A 20,709-nucleotide genomic window follows, 5' to 3' on the forward strand; every position below is an offset into this window, starting at 1 on the left:
GTCTCTCTTTTTCATCATTCGGCATGTCCGCGGATCCACTTTGATAGCGTGTTGTTCCATCAGCACTTTAAAAAGGATCTGCTCTCCTTATCTTGCCTCCAGTCAAACACAAGGCATTCAGCAGCCTGCACACTGCATGTCCTGTCACTCAGTGTGTGTGTGTGTGTGTGTGTGTGTGTGTGTGTGTGTGTGTGTGTGTGTGTGTGTGTGTGTAACACACAGCATCCCTACATCCATCTTTAAAGCTGTCTGTGGATGTGCTGTAGGAGGTGGCTGACGATAGCCCTGCTGCCATTTTGCTGCTCACGTTGATTGACGTGCACTATGAGAGGTGTCAAAGCGAGATGCGATTGTGACAGGGGGCCAATGAGGGTGGGGGTTGGTGGGGGTCATGCACATTAAATCTCCACCCAGCGCAGGGTCGCAATTGTTTTGTGACTTCAGGATCAATGAAAATGGTGTTTCACTTTGGTGTTGCTAAATACGGTCAAACCTGCTTACAACGTACCTTCAGAGACATAACGAATCTGCACGTCATAACGGTCGGCTGTTGTAACCATTTGTCGATATGAAAACATGAACATCAACGTGTCAATTAGAAAATACGTTTATATAAAGGAAAACAATTTGATAAGACATGAAACAAACAAGCGTCGCGTTCCTAATTCATCTTTGAAAACATTCAGTGAGCAAGCGTTGCCACCATGATTCCTTTCTGGTGGAGTCGACAAAAAACTTTGGAATTATATCTTCTCGTTTGTTTCTAAGCAAGCAGGAACTTGCAAAAAAAAAAAACAACACTTTAAGACAAGTTGCAGATCCAGATGGAAGAGTGTGTCCTGTATTTTCTTTTTCATTTCCCCGCACCTTTATGAACATTGCAAAACTCCTCACATTGTCTTTTATCTCACCACCAATAATTCATGACTCATAATGACAATTTTCAGGCATATGGCGCCGATCTAAATGAGGATGGTTCTGCCTTTCTGCTTTCTCATTGCAATTCTATTTTTGTCGAGCGTTATCTGGAGAGTTTGTCCTGAATCTCATTTGATCTTGCAAGCTCATCTCACGCTCCGGCGGGGCGATTGTTGAGTAGTATTTAAAAACGGCTCTTTAATTCCCAGGCTTACATCTCATTGGCTTGAATGGGGAGATTGTCTCTTCGCTCGTCGGAATGGAGCAAATGGAGACATCGTCACCGTCTTTGGGACGGCTGCCTTAAATTTGGACGTTGTCCGTCCACCGGAACATTTGAAGCAAATTTTATCTATTTTGTTGACCGTTTGTCAAATACGAGATACTCCCAATTGTCATTAAAGAGAAACCTGAACGAATTAGCTTCTGTACTGAATCCGATCAATGGAGAAAAAAAAAAAAAAAAACACATCACGAAGCTGCCTTCGTGATTCACATTTGAAAATAAACCGAAAAAGACGGACAGCAGACTTTCCCCCCAAAACTCCGAGAGGACCCGCATGCTCATATTTGTCACACTGAGGTCAAATGAATCAAATGCGGGTGGAAATGTCCCAAGGTCCCCCTCATCCACCACGCTGGGACACGAGCCACCAACTGATTCAAATCAGACCCGTCACCGGATCAATGCAAGTTTATTACCCCCGCAAGGAGCACCGGGCGATGAAGCGTTGCCCCCTTGGGAAGTGTAGTTTTACCAGGCTTCACACGAGCCCCCGACTGATTCTAATCAGCCCTGTCACCGGATCAATGCAAGTTTATTACCCCCACAAGGAGCACCGGCGATGAAGCGCTGCCCCCTTGGGAAGTGTAGTTTTACCAGGCTTCATACAACCTGCTAACGTCCCTTAGAGACCGCCTGGCATGGGGAATTGCAGTTTTTATAAGGCGCAGTAAATATCTTTGTTATTCCTCCGAAATGTGATGTATTGGCCGGTGATGCGGTTGTGAAATGGAATTGAAACGTGCGCAATAACAGAACATCGCTGAGAGGACGTTTGGGGTTTGTTGAATGCCAAGTGTCAGGATCAGATGCAGATAGACAAAAAAAAAAAAAAGTAAGGGTAAACGTGAGTTGGACGGGTGGAACTGTCTATTTCCCACCTCTTCCTTCCTTCGACAGCAATGTTTGAAGTGCGCCGTATGACAAGCCACAGACTTGACTGCTGCTATTGATGTGCCCGTTGACCATCACAACGGTGTGATTAATTGGCTTAGCAGTCATTTCAACAAGGAAAGCTGACATGAGCAAATTTTGCCAGCGCACGCAACATTTTTACACGTCCCCGTTTTCTTGTGGTTAAAGCAAATTACGAAACAAAAGAGGTTTCTAACGACTACCGTACTTCGCTGTTCCTGCTCCTGTCCAATGATGTATGTGGTGAAGCTAATACTGTTCTCAGCAAGCCAATGTCCCGATTACAAACAATTATTCATTGTTACTTATAGTATTCAAGGGGTAATGGGGCCTCATAAATCCTCTCTTGAAGTACTGCCGTTCAATCCCAGGGGGCGTTGCCGCTTGACCAATGAAGAGCGCAAAATATGTCGAGGATGACTGTCAGATCTATGTCGCGCTGAGCAAAAAAGACTTTCTCAATGAGACCAAAGGGAACCAAGACTTGGATGGCACCGAATTTCTTGAATTTCAATGAAAAGAAGACACAAGAGCATTTTGAAACAGTCATTCACGCCTTTGTCACATCTTGGCTGCATTACTGTAACGCACTTGACTTTGGAGTCAGCAAATCCTCCATCAAGCATCTCCAGTTGCTCCAGAATGCTGCTGCTTGCCTCTTGACCGGTAATCGAAAGCGGGAGCGCATAACAGATACGCCGTAACTCCGACTCTGGCATCCCTTCACTGGCTCATTTTAGACTTCTTTTTAAGATTCTTCGATTTGTTTTTTTCAAATCTTTGAATGGGATGGCCCCACCTTACTTCTCTGAGCTTCTCTGCCCCTGCCCGGTGCCTCAGGTTTGTGGACCAGACACTATATTAGAGGTGGCTCACATACAACACCGTGACAAAGAAACGAGATGGCGCACGATAGCGTTTGAGAGATCCTGTCACCGAATGAAAATGCTGGCTGACTCGAAAGGAGAAGTTGGAGCTTGGGCTTTATTATATTTGCTGGGAATTTGTGGGATGAATGCTCCTTTTTAGAGCTTACTGTGTGAACTTGATGAGAGACTGATTATGAGCGAGTGCTTTGTACAGCTTGAAGCATAAATTAGAATATCATCCAAAGAACCTTCAGCCTGTCTATCCCCCTGCCCGATTCCTTCTTTCCACGACCTGAGTGAAGCAACTCTGCTTGCAGCGTTACATAAGTACCCACCCAGAGTGGCGCATGAATGCAAAGCGGGAGATTCACCACTAACTGATGTACACGTTGCAAATGTAATCCTTTGAAATCAGTCCTGATAAGATTTTGTGAAAGAGGGATTAAACGACGACGACGATAAAACTGGCAACCCGTGCCAGGATGATCACAAACTCTTCCACTAAAACGTCAGTCATTTCCAGGCAGCACTTCCGTGATGTAAGCGTTCAGTGTATGCTGCAGTGGAAAAGGAAAATTCACAGAATCGCATGGCACACGGCATATCTGTCCTTCAAGGACAGCTTTCAAACGCAGGGACGGCTCCGAATGAGTCGTGGGTGGGGTCGGAAAGGGAGTTCATGATTTGGACTTGCCGAGAGTGGAGACTCGGTGGTGTGATTTGCATCCACTGTCAAATACGTCGCTCTCACCTGTGGCCAAATGTGTTTTGAAATGTATGCCGATACAGCACATTAACACACCCGTGGAAAACGACTACCCGTGACTTGCCCGCGCTGATACGTGTCTGTGCACACGGAGACGCAGTGCCGCCTTTGGGCTGCCCCATTAACCGTGTAGACAAGAGAGAGCAAAGTCGGGGGCACTGGAGTGTCTCTTATTCAAACAATCAATCATACATTAGCCTGATAGCATAGCCACCTGAGTCAGCTCTCAACCAGAAGGGGAGAAAAAAAAAAAAGCGGGGCCTAACAGCAGACGGCAGGTGTGAAAAGAAACCATCGGCCTAAAAGGAGCCAGCTCCGCGTGTGTTTTATGTCATATTGAAGTGAGAAAACGTTTTTGGGAAGCAATTGAATCAAATAAGGAAAGTGAAATAAATGCTGTGCTCGATCACACTTGCTGCATTGGAGAATATTTGGACGCGGCGTGCGGTGTGAAGCGTCCTGCATTTCATTCAAGCTTTGCCCTGCAGTGTTATTTTCCTTCTTTTATTCATTTTCGAAAGGAATGCGTCAAGTTCTGGTAAAACCTGCCGTATTCCTTCGACTCGCGCGATATCTCGGTCAGCCAAGAGCACCACGCATGTTTTCTTCATGAATAATCCATCAAACTGCTTTAAGAACCACTGCGGCCTGGCGCAAATTCGTTAAGATGCTTTTAGTCTTCTGCGGGAGAAGCCGTCAAGCCATCATGCCAGGACATGATGTACCTCCTGATATTTGGGGCTGCTTCCAAAAGGGATTGAGAGGATGTACAAGATACTGTCCAACACTTGGGACATTCCTTTCATTTTAAAGTCTAAAGCAATGTAACAGGTGGACTGTCTTCGCACTGCACTTAGTGTCACGCTGTTGTCCGACAGGCTTTCGATCCCAGCAAACGGCTCCTCAAACAGTGGACCATGACATCTTTTTTGAGTGTAGAATTAGAATGATCCGATGTATATGAGCAAACGTTACTCTTGTTTGCTTGGCGATTACAGATCATATTATCGTTTGCTCTTCATTCACTCGTCAGTGTTTTCTGTGTCGGCATCTTTTTTTTAGCCAAAACCGAAAGGAAGCATGCGGTCCCCCCCGTTTGAACTGATTAAAAAAGTGCTCTTCAAAGCAGCAGATAGAGAATGTAAATATTTAATCTTCACTGCAGTCGGCCACAACGTGAAGCCGTGTTTCGACTGCTTTCCGTCTTTATTTTCCTTGTATGTGCGAGCTTATGAGAGTGCTACTTATGTTGCAACATTTGCTCGCAGATGTCATCTGTATAACAAACAACAACCTATTTTATCGTTGTGAATATTTCATCGTTTGGTGGTCTTTTTTTTTTGTTTTGTTTTTTTTCTGTGTCAGCAAGCAATAGCTGTGATTCTTTGGAGCTCGACTATTCAAAGACACCAAGTGTGTAAATTATGAATGGAGGCTAAAAATTGAGCCAAAATGGGAGTTGCACACGCATGCTGCGGTTGTTTTGAGTTTTATGCAGCCAAACCGTACACTGGCACAAGCTTGTGTTTTCATAATTCCCCCAGCATGCCATTTATGCCTTTTATTACAGACGCGTGAGGGGCACACAGGGTTGTGTCATCATATTTGTGCAACAAAATGCTTTTTTTTGGGGGGTGGGGGGAAGACACATTACTGATGATTTCTGTTACATTTCTGTCTCGTTTTGTGTCCTCTCTCTCATATGCAGTCACAAAGAGACGAGGGAATAGCAGCAGTGGCCTTAGCCTTTTACTGTTTGTGGTGCTTATTGGAGCACGCTGTCTTTGGCATGACCCAGCTCTCAAAGCAAAGATTCCATTTAGTTAAGAGCCTATACAAGACCTGTCTTGGGGCTAAAACACAATGTGGCAAATAGGGAAGGGGGAAAAGAAAAACCTAAATGGACAGTGGAAGAGTCATCAAGGAGCTTAAAACGGAGACAAGGACGGTTAATTGGCTGTGCATGAGGGATGGCTTTTAGAAAGGCAGGTAGAACTTTACCACACTGCCCTTAAAACCTTTTTCATTCTTGGGCTGTGTACACGCTCAACCAACTCTGGCTGGATTGCTCTGGTAGTGTAGCTTGTTTGGTCAAGTGTGGACGCTAATATCAGGACCCTGATGCGCACCAAACTCAATCGAACCAAACTAGTTTTCTCTATCAAGCATTTAAAAACAACCACAGCTGAAAAGAAGGCGCCGCAAATGAATATTAAAAATCAACGTAAAATGTGAGACGTGAAATCATTCAACAAGAAAGACACTAAAACAAGGGCAGAATGCAACGTTGTGTTCAAAGGCCAAAGGACTGAAAATGGGTTTTAAAAATGAACAGTGAAGCTTGTCTCAAGTGCAATGGGACACCATTTAGAGACCAGCAAGAGAAAATGCTTTAATCCCCCCTGAGCTTCCAACTTCGGTGTCTCCAGGAGAAGCTGGTCAGCTGACCTGAGGAACCAGGCAGGAGCCGAGGTAAAGTTACTCAGAGACTATTTATTGATTTGAAAACAAATAGTATCTTTAAATAAACTCTAAAGCGCACAGGCAGCCAGTGGAGGAAGGCCAGAATAGGAGTTACGTGCTCCTTCACATGTTCCGGTTAGGTCAGCCAGCAGCATTTTGAACCAACTGGGGAGGGATGATGGAGGATTGGCCGACTCCAAAGTACAGTCAAGAGCAAAGGAAATCAAATGAAATGTGATGAAGGCAGAGATTCTACTGTTTCAAAGTCGTGCTGTATTACCAGCTGCCAGAAAAATTAATAATAACTACTGCACCAATAGATTTGTGGGAGCACCGTTTAACGTAGAACCCAAGTTTGAGACTGTTGGCTCAAAGTATGCCAAGTGGCCCGAGTTTAGCACTTTTTGTGCACCGAACTACAAGTGTGGAGGCGTCTTGAGTGTTGCTACATTTGAGTCCATTTGTTTTCGAAAATCCTGCTCCCTGCATGCCACTATGCTAAGCAATCTCATCTGGATTCAATTGTTGTATTATATGATGGTAATATTCACACTTCCTCCGCCAGTGGAGCCCTCGAAGGGTGATGGGTGTTTTCCGCTGGTATGAAATTGCTAACTCATCTCCTTGAGGGCAAGATCAAACGTCATCACTCGTGTCAGGCTGGATTTAATTCACGGCCTCCCTCTGCCCACCTTGTGGTGGCGGAGTGCAACAGGGCTTCGTAAATCATCTGGCATGAAAGTTCAATTAGGATCTCGCAGCGGAGTATTCTGTCATTTGATTTTATGTTTCTATGACTATTAATTTTTCATGCTGCCTTTTTTGTCAAAGGGATTATTAGTGTTCAACGGTTAATTGCGTTCATCTACGGCAGTGATTGGATCAATATGTGAGGAGCCTTGGCCGGCTGATAAATACATAAAATAGAGCTTTCTTTGTGTGCACTCATGTGGCCTCCAACGAGTCATGATGGATGGCGCGACACACTGTGGTCTGCACTGGGCGTCGGATGCTCTTAAATGCGTGGAGGGGATCTGGAGGGATGCGATGGAGGCAGCGAGGAAGATATACGAGCGGTGGGCCGGGCCGGGTGATGGATGCTCATGAAGAGGGGCAAGCGCAACGGCATAGATGGACAGAGAAGACTGTTTGGTGCGTCACGCCGCCCACCGGGGGCACCTGGTGACGCTGTGATCCGTCTGTGTCAGACAAAGGAAATGATTTTCCTCGAAGATCATCTAAAAGTTCAACACAGAGCTGAAGATAAGGCAGGGTTGGGTCACACGGCAATGCGTTACCTTACTTTGTTTTTGTGGCGCACGCAACTAGTGGATCTCGGGTTGAGGCATCCGTTGTCGGTCGTGATTGATGATGTCATTTCTCAATACACTGTGAATCGATCGTATCTCCATGTTCAAAAATGCATTCAATGAACCGAGTGCCAACGTGGTCCATGATTTGTTGATCAGTTACGGTGCCCAACACCATTCCGAATCAATACAGTAGGGTCAAGCCACGTGCAAAATACGCATCGGGGGCGGGGGCAGGAACGTTTCGATAGAGAGTGAAGATTATAACCAATCAATGCAATGTGTATCGAGCTCTACATTATCGTATCAGGGGTGGATTATTATTGCTTTTTCCCTCCGATTTTGTCAAAAAAGTACCGCAGCAAATCGAACCCAAACCGTACAAAACGGACGGCAACCTCGGATACATTTTCTAAAATTTAACCCGTGTACAACATTTGTGTCTCGTAGGCCTTCTTAAGTGAAAGTAGTTTTCGAGAAACCATTCCCGAGTCGTGAAATGTTGAAAAGAAATTGGGAGAAGGATCCCTTCTGAGCAGCGAGCGAAAACAAATGCACAAAGTAGAAGCGCCGCTTGCATGTGAGAGTAAAGGGCAGCAGCGTAGTGGATGAAAAGAGAAGGTGGCAGTAAGAAAGAGCACAATGGAATGGATTGGGGAGCCGCAAGGGAGTTTTGTACCCACGAGCGCCATCATAATTGTCACATTTGATCAGGGAGGAACTGTAGTTAGCTTCATGGACCGCTGCTTTTTACAAAACTCCCACCCTAGCCAGGATCCACTCGACTGCACATTAGCCTCACACAAATAGCCGCATACACCCATAAATTATACTTGGCATTCATGGACACAACTACACACAAGCGCGGCCATATGTAAGTTCCGTTTAGTTCAAAAAGGAGAAAAACACTGAATTTGAAGTCCAAGTCCAAGCCAATCAAACATGTTTATCGTGAAACTTTTTTTTTCACACCATCTGCAAAGGGAAAAAAAACAAAAAAACAAAACACGTTTCTGATTAGCATCTTCACATTGTGACCCTTCTACTTTCAGCGCGCTTCCTATAGCGTCCGTACAGGAGGAGGAGGAGGAGGAAGCCCCTCCGGCTACGGCAGATGTCGGCTAATCGGGTCAAGGGGCTCCTCTGACTTGTGCTGCTGCATGTTACGTGCGTACGTGCGTTGTTCGCGCGTCGCGGCGCATGGACAATAACAACGCCCGACCTAGCTGCTTTCTGAAGCATGCAGGTCAGCAGTGCTTCCTGCAATATACTGCCCAAGTTATTGTTTGGATGTAGAGGGACATCATTGATGATTCTATCTCACGGTTTCATAAATTACTTCCTGTTACTTACTTGTTGGAACTCAATTGTTTCATTTTGCATGTAGTCATGCAAACTTCTGAAACCCCAAAGTCAAATTCCTGAGAGCTGTCCGTGGTGCTGAAATCATACGACACGAACGCAACAACGCACCCTTAGCAACACGCGTTTTTATTCTTCTATCGTACCAAATCGAGTGATTTCCATGACAACTACAGCGTAAAGCGAGATTTTCATTCATCACAATACGTCCGAAATGAATTGTCATTCGTTTTCCAAACGAGTGAACTCCGCGACCTTTTTTGCTGGTGTGTACTTGACCTCATTCTTTTTCCAAGTGTTCCCGCAGAACCCGGACACACGCAAAGTTCATAGCGGGGAACCTCGGAACACCTTTGACAATGTGATGATTATTTCTCTGTCAAAGAGGCTGTTGAGGTTAATGAAAAATGTCACTTTGGAACGACGCGGCAATTCCAAGGCGCCGTTATGCTGACGAATTGACGTACGAGGATGCGAACGAGTCGGCTTTGAAGGATGTTTGCGTTCTGTGGGTGAGATGAGGCACAGGGAGCACACATGTGCGAGCGTTATCTCTAAGTCGCTTTCCTTTCGCAATCGAGCACGCAGCGCCACCTTCAAGTGTTTTGAATGGGCGTTGATCGTGTCAACACAGATTCACGACGGGCAAAATTATTATTTTTTATTCTGGTGTTGTCACAGCACGCCTGCTTTTTAATTTTTGCTTCGCGGAAAGAATTTTGAATCTGAATTTTCAGAGCAGAAGGATGACATTTGTAAATTAGCATCAAATCGTGCTTAATGTAGCGGTTGTGTCGGTATATATATCTTCCGACAAACGAGCTCGAAATGCTCTTCTCCATGAGATTGTTTCACGTGTTTTGTTGATTTCAATATTGCATTTGTTGTACTCATGACATTAATTCTGAAGCAAATCAGGTGCGAGAATGTGTGACCTCGGGTTTGAATGTAGTTGGAGTTTTGATTCTGAGTGTGTTGAGCAAGGTTCTGGATTTGTGTGCATTTTGTTCCATGAAACCCGGACTGCGGATGGGAGGACAAATCATGTCTTCTCAGATCCTGTGATTCAGCATTTTTGCAAAAGTGCGCTTGCAGACGTGAAGACTCACGATGCAAGCGGGGAAGAGCTGGAGTGGGCGGCATACGAAAGGGGGTGGGAGAAGGGGGTGGGGGGGGGGTCTTCCGTGGACGCGCCTGACGCTTTCCCGGTGGTGGGCAGCGGGGCCGCGCATCCTTCCTCCGCTTGAGAAGCGACTGCAGAGGAGGCAGATGCCGACTGAGATCCGCTGCCTGTGGATTGTCTCTCCGAATAGCACCGCGCACGTTATCGCCCCCGCCCCCCACCCACCCCGCTATGACTGCGTGGATGAAGCCAAGAGGGGTCGCGAGGTGGGGGTCGTTCGAATCTTTTTAGGCTTTTTTGGCGTCAGATCAAGAGGTCCCCTGGACTTGGAATACCGGGCATTGGTCGAAAGAAAAAAAAAAAAGCTCCTACTTGGCTGCCCCTGCTGCTGCTGCGCCTTTTCTCTTTGCTTTGGAATATACAGGCACCAAACCATGGAGATTATATGACACGGATTTATGTTGTTGTTTTTTTTTTTCTAACAAGCGACGCAACGACGGTGGCCCATTTCTCCTCTTTTGTTTTTCTTTCCTTTACCCTTCCGTGTTGATCTTTTTTTTTTTGCGCTTTCCTTTCGACTCATGATTACTTTATGATTTAGCGCCCCTATTCCTTGTTTCGCTTTTGTTTCCTTTACATTTCCTTAGCGTTATTTATGTTATTCTACTTATGGGATGCCGGCCAAGAACATTAGCGTGGAAAAGATTCCGGAGCTGCATTCAGAATGAATGAATGAGTGATCGTCTGTCTCGCTCTCCGCACCTGAGACGTGCCATGGATGAGAAACTTCATTTGGACCCACGGAACCGATCGGGGATTACTCGTTACATCAAATAACTACTTCTGACAACGATCAGGTAAACCCATATCGCACTGACATTTTTTTGGGACGCCCACCCTCCCACTAAAAAAAAAATGTCTCTTGACGCATGCTTCTTCGGGCTAATCAATTGGTATTATCCTTGACGTGGTGATGACGACGCGCCTGTAAAGTAACCCCCCACATTGCACGAGATTCTCAGACCTGGAGCCCGAGTGGGCAGCGATGTGCGGCGAGTTCGAAAAGAGTACAATTCATGCGGATTGTGGTGCATTTTTAACGACACTGCACGTGAGCGGAGTTGATCGACCGAATGCCGCAGCCACCCTGTGACAAACAGCTACACTCATCGGCCACTTCATTAGGCACACATGCACGGGCTGCCGAGATCAAAAGCAAAGATTGTATCCTCAGATTCGGCCGACAACGTCGACGACGTGGTCGTTTTGCGTCATTTCGAATGTGGCGGTTGTAGTTTGCGGTCGTGTGCAACTGCACGGGCACGTTTCAAATACTTCAGCTCGCCCCCCCCCCGCGCCTTTTTTTTTTAAACACATTTAAAAAAGGAACATATTATAAACACCTCCCACCGTCATGCAGTGCAATTATGAACACGAATCACTAAATATGTGCTTGTGTAAAATAGATCACTTTTATTTTCGCATCTACTGGTGTAGCCTACAGTGTCAAATTATGCAGCTGTGCCTAATAAAGTGTCCGGTGCCGCTTCATAGCCACTAACTTTGTGCGGTGACTGCAATAAAATGCAAGACGCACACGCTCGCACGCACGCACGCGCGCCTCTGTGAATCACATTAAGAAAAAGGAAATGGAAAACAAAATCCAGAACTCTATGCGACGGGCTCTCCTGTCAAGAGCGATGAAAAAATAAGCACCGTGGCTATCATCTCCACAGCAGCCGCGCGGAATGCTAAACGGACGCTACAATTTTCACATGTGGATCGATAGGGTCACGGGCGGGTTAAACCACACCGCGGGAAGGCCCTTGGGAGAAAAGTGATCACTTCACATGCGTATGGAGGACTGTCTGGTTTGCCTTCAGGCGGCCTGGTGTCGGTGCTGCAATTTCGCTGTTGCTGATTCTACTGCTCCTTGCCACCATCTCTGCTGCAATTGTTTTCAAAAAGGGATTTTGTTTTTAACGGTTTCTGAGACACACACGCACACGCACACGCACGCACACGCACACACACACACACACCTAGATCTCCTGGCAGGCAGGTATTTCGGTGATGCTGAAGCTGGATGGTGAGCAGGCTGCAAACCCTCCCAGTGCAAAAAGAGCTTCCGAGCGGCCACTGCAATTCCCCTTCTCTTATCTCTCTGTCATGCATTAGAGGTTTGATTCAAATCATCCCAATGAGCCACTTGAGCACAGTTATGTTTTTTAGCAAGCCAAGGCCATACCTAAAGAACTATAGTTCACTCTCAGATCAGCTGCAGGACGTCATGCGCATGCAACAACAGGTGGTGCTATTACCCTGAAATGAATACATCAGAAAACTGAAGAAAGTCGGCTCTTGAAAAAAAAAGTTAATCAACAGCATTGGTTCCTTGCGCCAAGTTGTTTTATTTATTTATTTATTTGTACAGTGTGGACGATAGGAAGTTTTGTTTCCGTTTAGAACAAACAATGTTGGTTAACAGGCACACGGTGTCATTGCACCCCAATCCTGTAGGTGGCAATATTGTGGCTCAAGTGGTTGACCACTGCAAAACAACTGAGTGAAAAGTCGTGCACATTTGCTGTGGGCTGAAGTTAAACTTAAAGGTTTTGTTGTTATTATTATTTTTTTTTGTATTGTTTGTTGAACCACAAATGTTTCGTGACAATTTGAAGATGGTAGGAGAAACCATCACAGTGTCACATGGGCATGTAAATTTCAACCACCTAAAGCAGCTTACTGCAATTGAGTGGGAAAACAAAGAAGGAGAAGAAAAACCAACAACAAACTTGCCTCTATCCCCACTCGGAGCAAACTTTTATTAAAGATACAGTGAATGATCTCATTTGTTTTTATTTCTTTGGGCGGCCGCTGAGAACTAATGGAGCCGGCGGGGCCGTGTCCCCTTTTAGCGGTGATGAGCAACCCGGGGATGATGGCTGATGACTGCGAGAGGGCTGATTTGTAACCCCGCTGAGTAGAGGACAAACAGCAGTCAGGGACAATGCCTTAGTCACGCCGTTCAGTCAATGTGAACCCACAATTTCCCATCTGTCACGTGACGTGATTGGAGTTTTGCGAACATATCCCCAGCCACCATCTTTCGGTGGCTCCATTTGGGCCTGCCAGGGATGAGTGAGGCATGTTACTGCATTTGTCAGGTGAGGATTTCGGTTTTGACACTCGGGCTCCCCCCTTTACATCTCGGCTTCATTTCGATTGCGCTGAAGCAGTGGCGGCCAATTTGGGGGGAAATCAGCAGAGAACTCTCCAGCTTGTCTCGGATGAGCCTCCTTATGTGGATCTGTTTGGCTTCGACTTGGACTTCCTGATCCTCACCAGGGCCAGCATCCAAAATGAGATCGAGCGGCATCCAACCGCCGCGCATTCCAGCAGAAGCGATTGCATTTCATCCATAGCGTTGCAGTTTTGCATTTCCAATGTGAGTTTTGTCTTTAATACAGAGCATTGATTCATTTCACGGGAATACTGCATAAAAGTCAACTCCCTCATGTTGCTTATAGAAGGATTTGCTAATTATGTGTGTGGCTAGCTGATTGAAGTGTTCCTGTTGACTTTGTACGACTGACGCCAACAAGAGGGTGTGGTCCGGATAAATCAACACGTGAAGTCATTTTCCTTGCGTTGGGGCACAAATAAGTGTACTCCAGCTCTTTTGCGCAAGTGAGGTCTACAAGCCGGAAAACCAATTGCGATGAATAATGTTGCCGCGAGACAGTAAATACCTTTACTTCGCTATTCAAGTTCACTAATGAATTGCAAATGATTTGTTTAACGTTTCAATTCATAACATTGCAGTTAACAGCCAGACTGTAGTGTGTTGTTGTTTTTCATGACGTCGGCTCCCTGAGGCGTTTATGCCCGACCATTTTTATTTTTTTGGGTGTCATTTGTTCCTTTTATCTATTGTTTGATGTTATTGCTATTCTGTTTACTCTTGTCTGTAGTCGCCCCTTTGAGAATCATCTCCAAATGTAAAGTGCCTTATAAATAAAATCTATTATTATTTATATAGCACACACTCAACTCAGTTTGCTTCAGATAATACTCAACTCAATTGTATTTCTAGAGCACTTTAAAACAACCGCTGCTGTATACAAAGTGCCGTGCATGGAGGAGAAATCATTCATACAACAACCAACAATAAAACGATACATTAGTAACAAAGACAGTAGAAAGCACAAGAACAGTCGAATTAAAAAAGCCAAAGAATAAAAAAGTTTTAAGACGAGTTTTAAAGATGGGCGGCAAAGGGGCTTGCCAAATGTTCAGCGGAACATCATTCCAAAGAGAGGGATCGGCAATGGAAAGCGCTCGATCCCCCTGAGACGGCGCTTAGTTCTCGGTATCTCCAATAGTGTCTGGCCCGCAGACATGAGGTACCGGACAGGTGCGGAGGAACCCAGAGAGAGTTGGGGCGAGGCCATTTCAAGATTTGAAAAAAAACAAAAACAATAATAGGATCTCTCCAATATATTGGGAGCCAGTGAAGGGATGCCAGAGTAGGACTGGTGTGCTCACTCTTATGAGGACCTGTCAAGAGGGGAGCAGCAGTATTCTGGACCAACTGGAGTCGCTTCATGGAGGATTGGCTGAATCCAAGGTCAAGTACATGACAGTCATCCAGCCGAGATGTGACGAAGGCATGAAATGACTGTTTCAAAGTGCTCTTGAGAAAGGAGAGCCTTGACTTTAGCCAGCTGCCTAAGGTGAACGAAGCCGGATTTAACAACCTCACCAATTTAAACTCACTGTTCAGACATTTCAAAGCACTGACAGGAAATGATGGTACAGTTAAATAAGTGCAATTCTCGTACCGATGCCACTGTGTGTCAAATGTGGCAGTTCATTTTTAGGAAAAGGGAGTGAAATGTTACATACCAAGAGCCAGCGATGCAATGTGCAAGGTGAAATAGGATAAAGTGACAATGTGTAATGACATTGCTATCACTGAATCATCGGCGGGCGCGCTGCAGCTTGAGACGCAAACGGCAGCGTGACGCGTATCAGCCGAAGATGTATGAAAACCACCCAATGCTTTGGCGGTTTTATAAGGCCTGTAAATGAGATACTAATAGCATCTTCAATATCCGCCCGCATGTCACAGGCTAATGCCAGCACTCCCCCTCCTCAAGCCCCCACCAACACCACTGTCTCATAGGCACATACGATCATCTTTCTGCCCGTTGCACATCTTATTTTTCAACTCTGTAAATGGGAGCGCACCAAAACAGGAAACATTAAATGCGGCGAGCAAGCAAAATCCCACTGCCGGCGTTGAAGCGGATGCATGCGCTCATTTCCAAGGGGCTTCTCAATGAGCCAGCGGCGCCGCTAAAGCCCAGCTTGATGAATCATTCGGAAAAGGGCGGACATCTGTGTCAATCTTCGCGGGGAAGGCGTCTTCTTTATCCTCAGCGGCGCGCACAGCGCTCGCCCACTTTGTATGCTTGCCACGCTCCATTTGGAGTCACAGATGCCTCTGTCACCGGGGCGGGACTCGTGTGAGGTGGCCTCGGGCGGCCGTGTCAATATTTGAAAAGGGGGGGGGGGTTGCCTGTTTGGCTTTGCGCTCGTCTATCAGCGTGGCCGGGCTCGGGTGAGGCTAAGGCTAAAAATCATCGTCGAGAAGCAAAAGCCAGCCTACGGAACCGCTGTCTATAATTCATGAAGGCCTTTTGGCAACGACCGTGACAGGATACGTTTCATTGGGAGTTGGCCGGAAGGAGGACTGGAGGGCAAAGACACAAGTCAATGAATGGTCCAGAAACACATTGGTAATTTACTTCTTTAATTAATCAAAGGCAGAGGTGAATCGTTTCTTTTTTTTTTTTGGTTTGTTTGTTTTCCCCGTAAAACAAAACCAGAGGAGCTTTATTTTTTTTCGCACTTTTAGCCAAGTAAGGAATTTTCCAAGGTAGCGACTCTGCAATTTGTCTGTGCTCAGTAATTGTCCCAAGCCAAAAATTTTTGCCTGTCACGCTATATTCATCATAGAAGCCCCCAGGGAGGGATTGGAAAAACAAAAGAGTTGACACACTCTATTGATCCAAAAAGTTTGAAACTCTGACTTTATAGTGTCGGATAATTCAGGAGGGCAGCAGCTTCTGCTGTTGTAGTCGTTTTTTTTTTTTTTTAATCTTCCTCTTCTCTGTCAATCCATTGACAAGCTGTGCTTATTTTGAAATTTGAATTTCAGAAGCACTTCAGTGTTATCATAATTTGCAATCTTCTCATGCCACGCCAAAGCAACAGATGGTGCGCTAATCCTGAACTGTCATTTTTCGATAAAAGCTCAAAGTCGAACTGTCTACAACGCGATGTGTGTTTGTCTATGCTCAGTATTTGGGCCTAAAATGTTGCCGTTGTCGACGTGAATAAGACACTACGCAGTATTACATTGGTTTAGTGTCCCAACATGTGGCTTGAAGAGACGCTTAAAACATGATATCCATGCACGACCCGCGCACTGTTTGAGTTGTTGGGCCAACATGACCTCAAATCAAAAGCAAAGTGCTTCGAAATGACCATCTGTGCAACTTACGTTACCTTCACATCAGTCTGATTTCTCTTGCAATGATTTCCATGCAGCTATGCTTGCATAAAATTCTTCTCATACTGTACGAGCATTACGCCATCAACTGAACTCCGCAATGGTTCAGGCCTCGGGCCGTTTCCCATTTTGTACGAATTGGGCTCGACAATGAAGCCGATCCGCAGGGATCAGCCGATGCGACGCTCTCCAACCCTCGTGACACCCCTGAGGACAATTCCAAGGTCATCTGCCGGTTTACGACATGACCCGCAGGTGCGCATGACATATGACAACTTCATTCTCCTGCTCGGTGAATGGCGAGTCGACCTCGATCGCAAAGGAGGGGATCGATCTGAATGAAGAGCTCGTCATGCCTGGAGGTCGAAAATTTCAAGATAGCATCAACGGCCAGACGCGTCGTTTATCCGCGTTCGGTCTTTGTACTTTATTCGTTTAGCGGCGGTATATTGTATGAGACCGCGTGCGCCTTTGAGGATCTGGCCATTGTGGTGAGTCGCTCTCCATGTCGTCTGGCTCGTCAAAGCTTCTCGCTGTGCGCTTTTTTTTGGAGTAGTGGGCAGGTGGAAATATTGAGTGTTAACCTGCTGAGTGGTCTAACACCATGCCAGGTATGTATGGTCTGACTGTGTGGGGTTGCCATGGAGACCATTTGCAGCCCCTCCGTCTGCACACACCATTGAGCAGCTCTGTGTGCAGTTCGATACTACGCTACATGAAAATCTCAAAATTCATATCCTCCTCTCTTTCAGGAATTTGGCTGTTTCGTTATCCGGAGCTCTCGGTTCCCTTACGCGCGTGGTGGTATTTCACGCAGGCGGCACACCGGTGTCATTTCCAGCATTGTGGCACGGCCGCGAGAAGGTTATTCGTTTGTGGGTGGTGGGCAAGACAAAGGTTAATTGGCAACGCTGAGCCGCAGGCGTGAATGAGCGCCGTTGTCTGGTTCCGTGTCAGCCCCGCCATTGATTTTACGTCCGTCCGATGCGTACCCCATCTTTTTTCCCATGCGTCAGCTGAGATAGATCTGTCCAGACCCTGCCGAGGATAAGCAGATCGTGGATTGGGCCAATGCCGGAGACAACGGCTAGCAACAGCTCGCAAAGCTAACAAGTGGTCACTTTTGGGGTGGACTCTGAAGCCGCACAAGGGGCAGTGCACGTTTGCGTGATATTCCTCCCCAAAATATCGGCATCGCCACTGTTGGCTGTGACATCATGTGGCTCTTCTGCTACCTTCACATCAATTACGCAGGAGGATGAAACGGGAGAGCCGCTTTGGCCGACAGGGTAATTAACCTTCGCCCCGGACTTCAGTGATGTATTACCCCTCGAGTTCAAAGAGTGAGGAGAGACCTTATAACGCAGCGGCGTATGTGGCACATGGCAATATGGTGCCTGCAGCGTACATGTTGACATGGATTCCCAGCGTATTACGACGGGGGCTTGCTCTCATGAGCTTAAAATAACTTCCGACAATTTTAGTCATCTGGCTAAGTGGCAACGTTTGCCCAGGGGGAATTTGTTGACAGTAAATGAGGGCTGCAAGAGAATCGAATTGTATTTTTGGGGGCCCGATTCAAAGCTGAATCTTGGTGAAGCTCGCGAAATACTTGGCCCAAAGTGCTCACAGTTATTCAACAGAGCCAAGGAGCCTAGTTTGAATTGTTAATCGCTCTCATTTTCTCTGCTCAAATAATGATGAGTCCCCTTTGGGTTCTGCGGAATTCCCATTTGCTCAAAAATGTCTCGTCTGGAACTTCAACAACGTGCAGGATAAATACTGGTGCAGCGCCACAAAACGTGTTCACAAACGGCAGGCGGCCCATTTAGATCACGTTTCTCCCATCGACTGCCTGCAAAACGCAAAGCTTTGCGGAAAATGACCACATAACTCGTATTTTAGCTTTCAGTCATCCCACACGTTTTCTTAATTTACAGCAACGTGCTTCTGTCCAGTCAACAAAAAGAGTGCCGTACTTCAAGTGGCTGAATCTTGACAATGAATATCTCCCGAAAGGTCACGATAACAAGTACAATCAAGTCGACATGAGAAACCTCATGTATGCTCTAGTGATGAAAATAATCCTTCGTCAGTCTTACGTTCAGATTTTAGCGCTTGGGGGTGTGAACGCATTTTAATTGCCCTCGCGGTTCCGCTCCCTTAGGCATACGCTCTCCTCTCAGCAGGCCATCAGCCCCTCTCTCCCGCTGATCCGAAATCTGGCATGCTTGGTAGGAATCCCGAAGAGAAGTGCACCTCATGGAAAAGTGGCCGTGCACCTTCAAGGAATACACCAGCCCCCCCCCGAGTGTAATCAGATGCTGTCAATCTCGCGCTCACAAATGGGACTGGCAGTGTTACTCGAGAACCAGGCTAATGGGAACTCTCTTGGTGTTCGCGAACCCTTTCAGCAGGAGAGCAAAATGAACTACCCAAGCAAGGAAATTGTACTGATTAAAATGTATTTTCCAATTCAATCGTTGTGACTGGGGCACTTGAGATTCTTTTTTTTTTTTTCTCTCATAGCCATCAAGCACTGAAAAAGTCAAGATTTGAGTCATCATTTGCAACTAAAATGTAGCACATTTTCTCCAAAGTAGATTTGAATCAGATTGATGTGAATCATTCGAGCCGGAGATGAAAAGAGAGGTGATGGCGATTCACATTTTTTGAAGCTTAAAATGGGTTGGCAATGTTATTGACGGGAATTATGAAAGCCCATGTAAAGTGAAAAATAAATGTCTTGTAAATGTAACACGCCGCGAGGAAGTGTGTCGCTCACAGCCGCCAAATTTGAGCGATTAAAAAGAACTGCGAGCCAAATGAAGCTTCACGAGTAAAAATCAGGCAATTGGGTGTGTCCAGTGAATGGCTGTTCACTCATTTTGCGTTCTCCGTGTCACCCATTTTTGGCAACAATTGTGAACGCGAGTAATATCATAAGTCTAAACCCTGCCGAAGTTCAACGAGCCTTAACTTGATCCTCAAAACTGCAACCTGCCAAAAAGCAACGCTGCCGCTCCCACCCAAGTGCCGTTTACTCGCAAACATGGCGCACTCGGCGACTCACGCCTGCTTATGTTCTATTTCAGGGTGTTAGGCCGCTGAACAAGGCCGACCTGCTCGCAGCGGTGTCGCGGATCAAATCGATAGCCGTCCTCCTCTCTTGCTTGCTTCCTCGATGCTTTCCACTCATTTGTGACAACAGTTCGGCACGATAGGATGATTGAGAAAGCCGCGGCTCCGACAAGCCACCCCACGGCCTGTGAGAAACGGACCCGGTGGAAAGACACGTGGGAGGCTGGGGGTGGGAGGGGTTTGATCCACCACACATCATGGCGTGACGCTGGATGGGAGGATCTCGACACACCTCTGACTCGCTTCATAAAATCAATTCACGGGTGGATGGATGGATAGACTCGGTGGTTTCTTCACATTTTCCGGTGATTTCAGCATCTCACGCTTCCTTCTTTAGGACGGCGTTAATTCTTTCCGGGGCCTCGAAGGAACCAGAGTGAGGCGTCTTGTCGCATACGTGAACAAACAACCGCTAGCAGCTTTGTCTCGTTCACAAGTGTCCCATATGAGTTGCTTCCATTTTTGGTTCCCACAGATGCCACATTTGGAGTGTGCAAAATCTTCAATGAAACAGGGTTTCTGTCTTTTTTTTTTTTTTTTTTTTTCATCAAGCCTTTTTAATCCCGCGCATTGATTATATCTTTCACCTCTGCGACATCAGGGAAAATTCATTAGTATTCGGAAGCAAAATGTGCGGCATGCAGAACGATTTGTGTTTGTGAGATGTCAGATGCCTTTGTTTTCGCTCTTTTGTTTCCCTCCAGCTCACCACCCTTGCTTTGGCGGTGGTTTTGAACGCGAGTGCGTTGGCCGCGCTGGCATTAATTTCTGGAAAATGTGACGTGAAGCCACAACATGTTATTAGCAGAGCGAGTGCCATCCCAAACAACGGAACATGTTCAGTCGACCGGGCCAGCGAGCAACAACACAAAGTACACGAATCTTGTTGCTCTGATATGGTCTGTCACTTCCGTCCCGCTCAGCTTTCATTTTAAATGTCCTAATAATCAATGCATGCTTCTTCTCATCGAGCAGATCC

General features: G+C 46.3%; 1 protein-coding gene across 9 annotated transcripts in view; it reads left to right on the plus strand.

Moving 5' to 3' along the window:
* Positions 1-20,709, plus strand: part of adgrb2 (adhesion G protein-coupled receptor B2) — a 158,497-nt gene that overhangs the window by 14,140 nt on the left and 123,648 nt on the right. Inside the window, exon 1 of one of the 9 annotated variants that reach the window (XM_019875593.1) lies at positions 10,116-10,866. The exons of the other annotated variants lie outside the window; for them this stretch is intronic. The gene's annotated coding sequence lies outside the window, so the exon portion shown is untranslated. Of the gene's footprint in view, positions 1-10,115; positions 10,867-20,709 lie in introns of those variants that run through there. 9 annotated transcript variants of the gene reach the window in all.

Source organism: Hippocampus comes, unplaced genomic scaffold, assembly GCF_001891065.2.
Source record: "Hippocampus comes isolate QL1 unplaced genomic scaffold, H_comes_QL1_v1.1 scaffold12, whole genome shotgun sequence".
Lineage (NCBI taxonomy): Eukaryota > Metazoa > Chordata > Actinopteri > Syngnathiformes > Syngnathidae > Hippocampus > Hippocampus comes.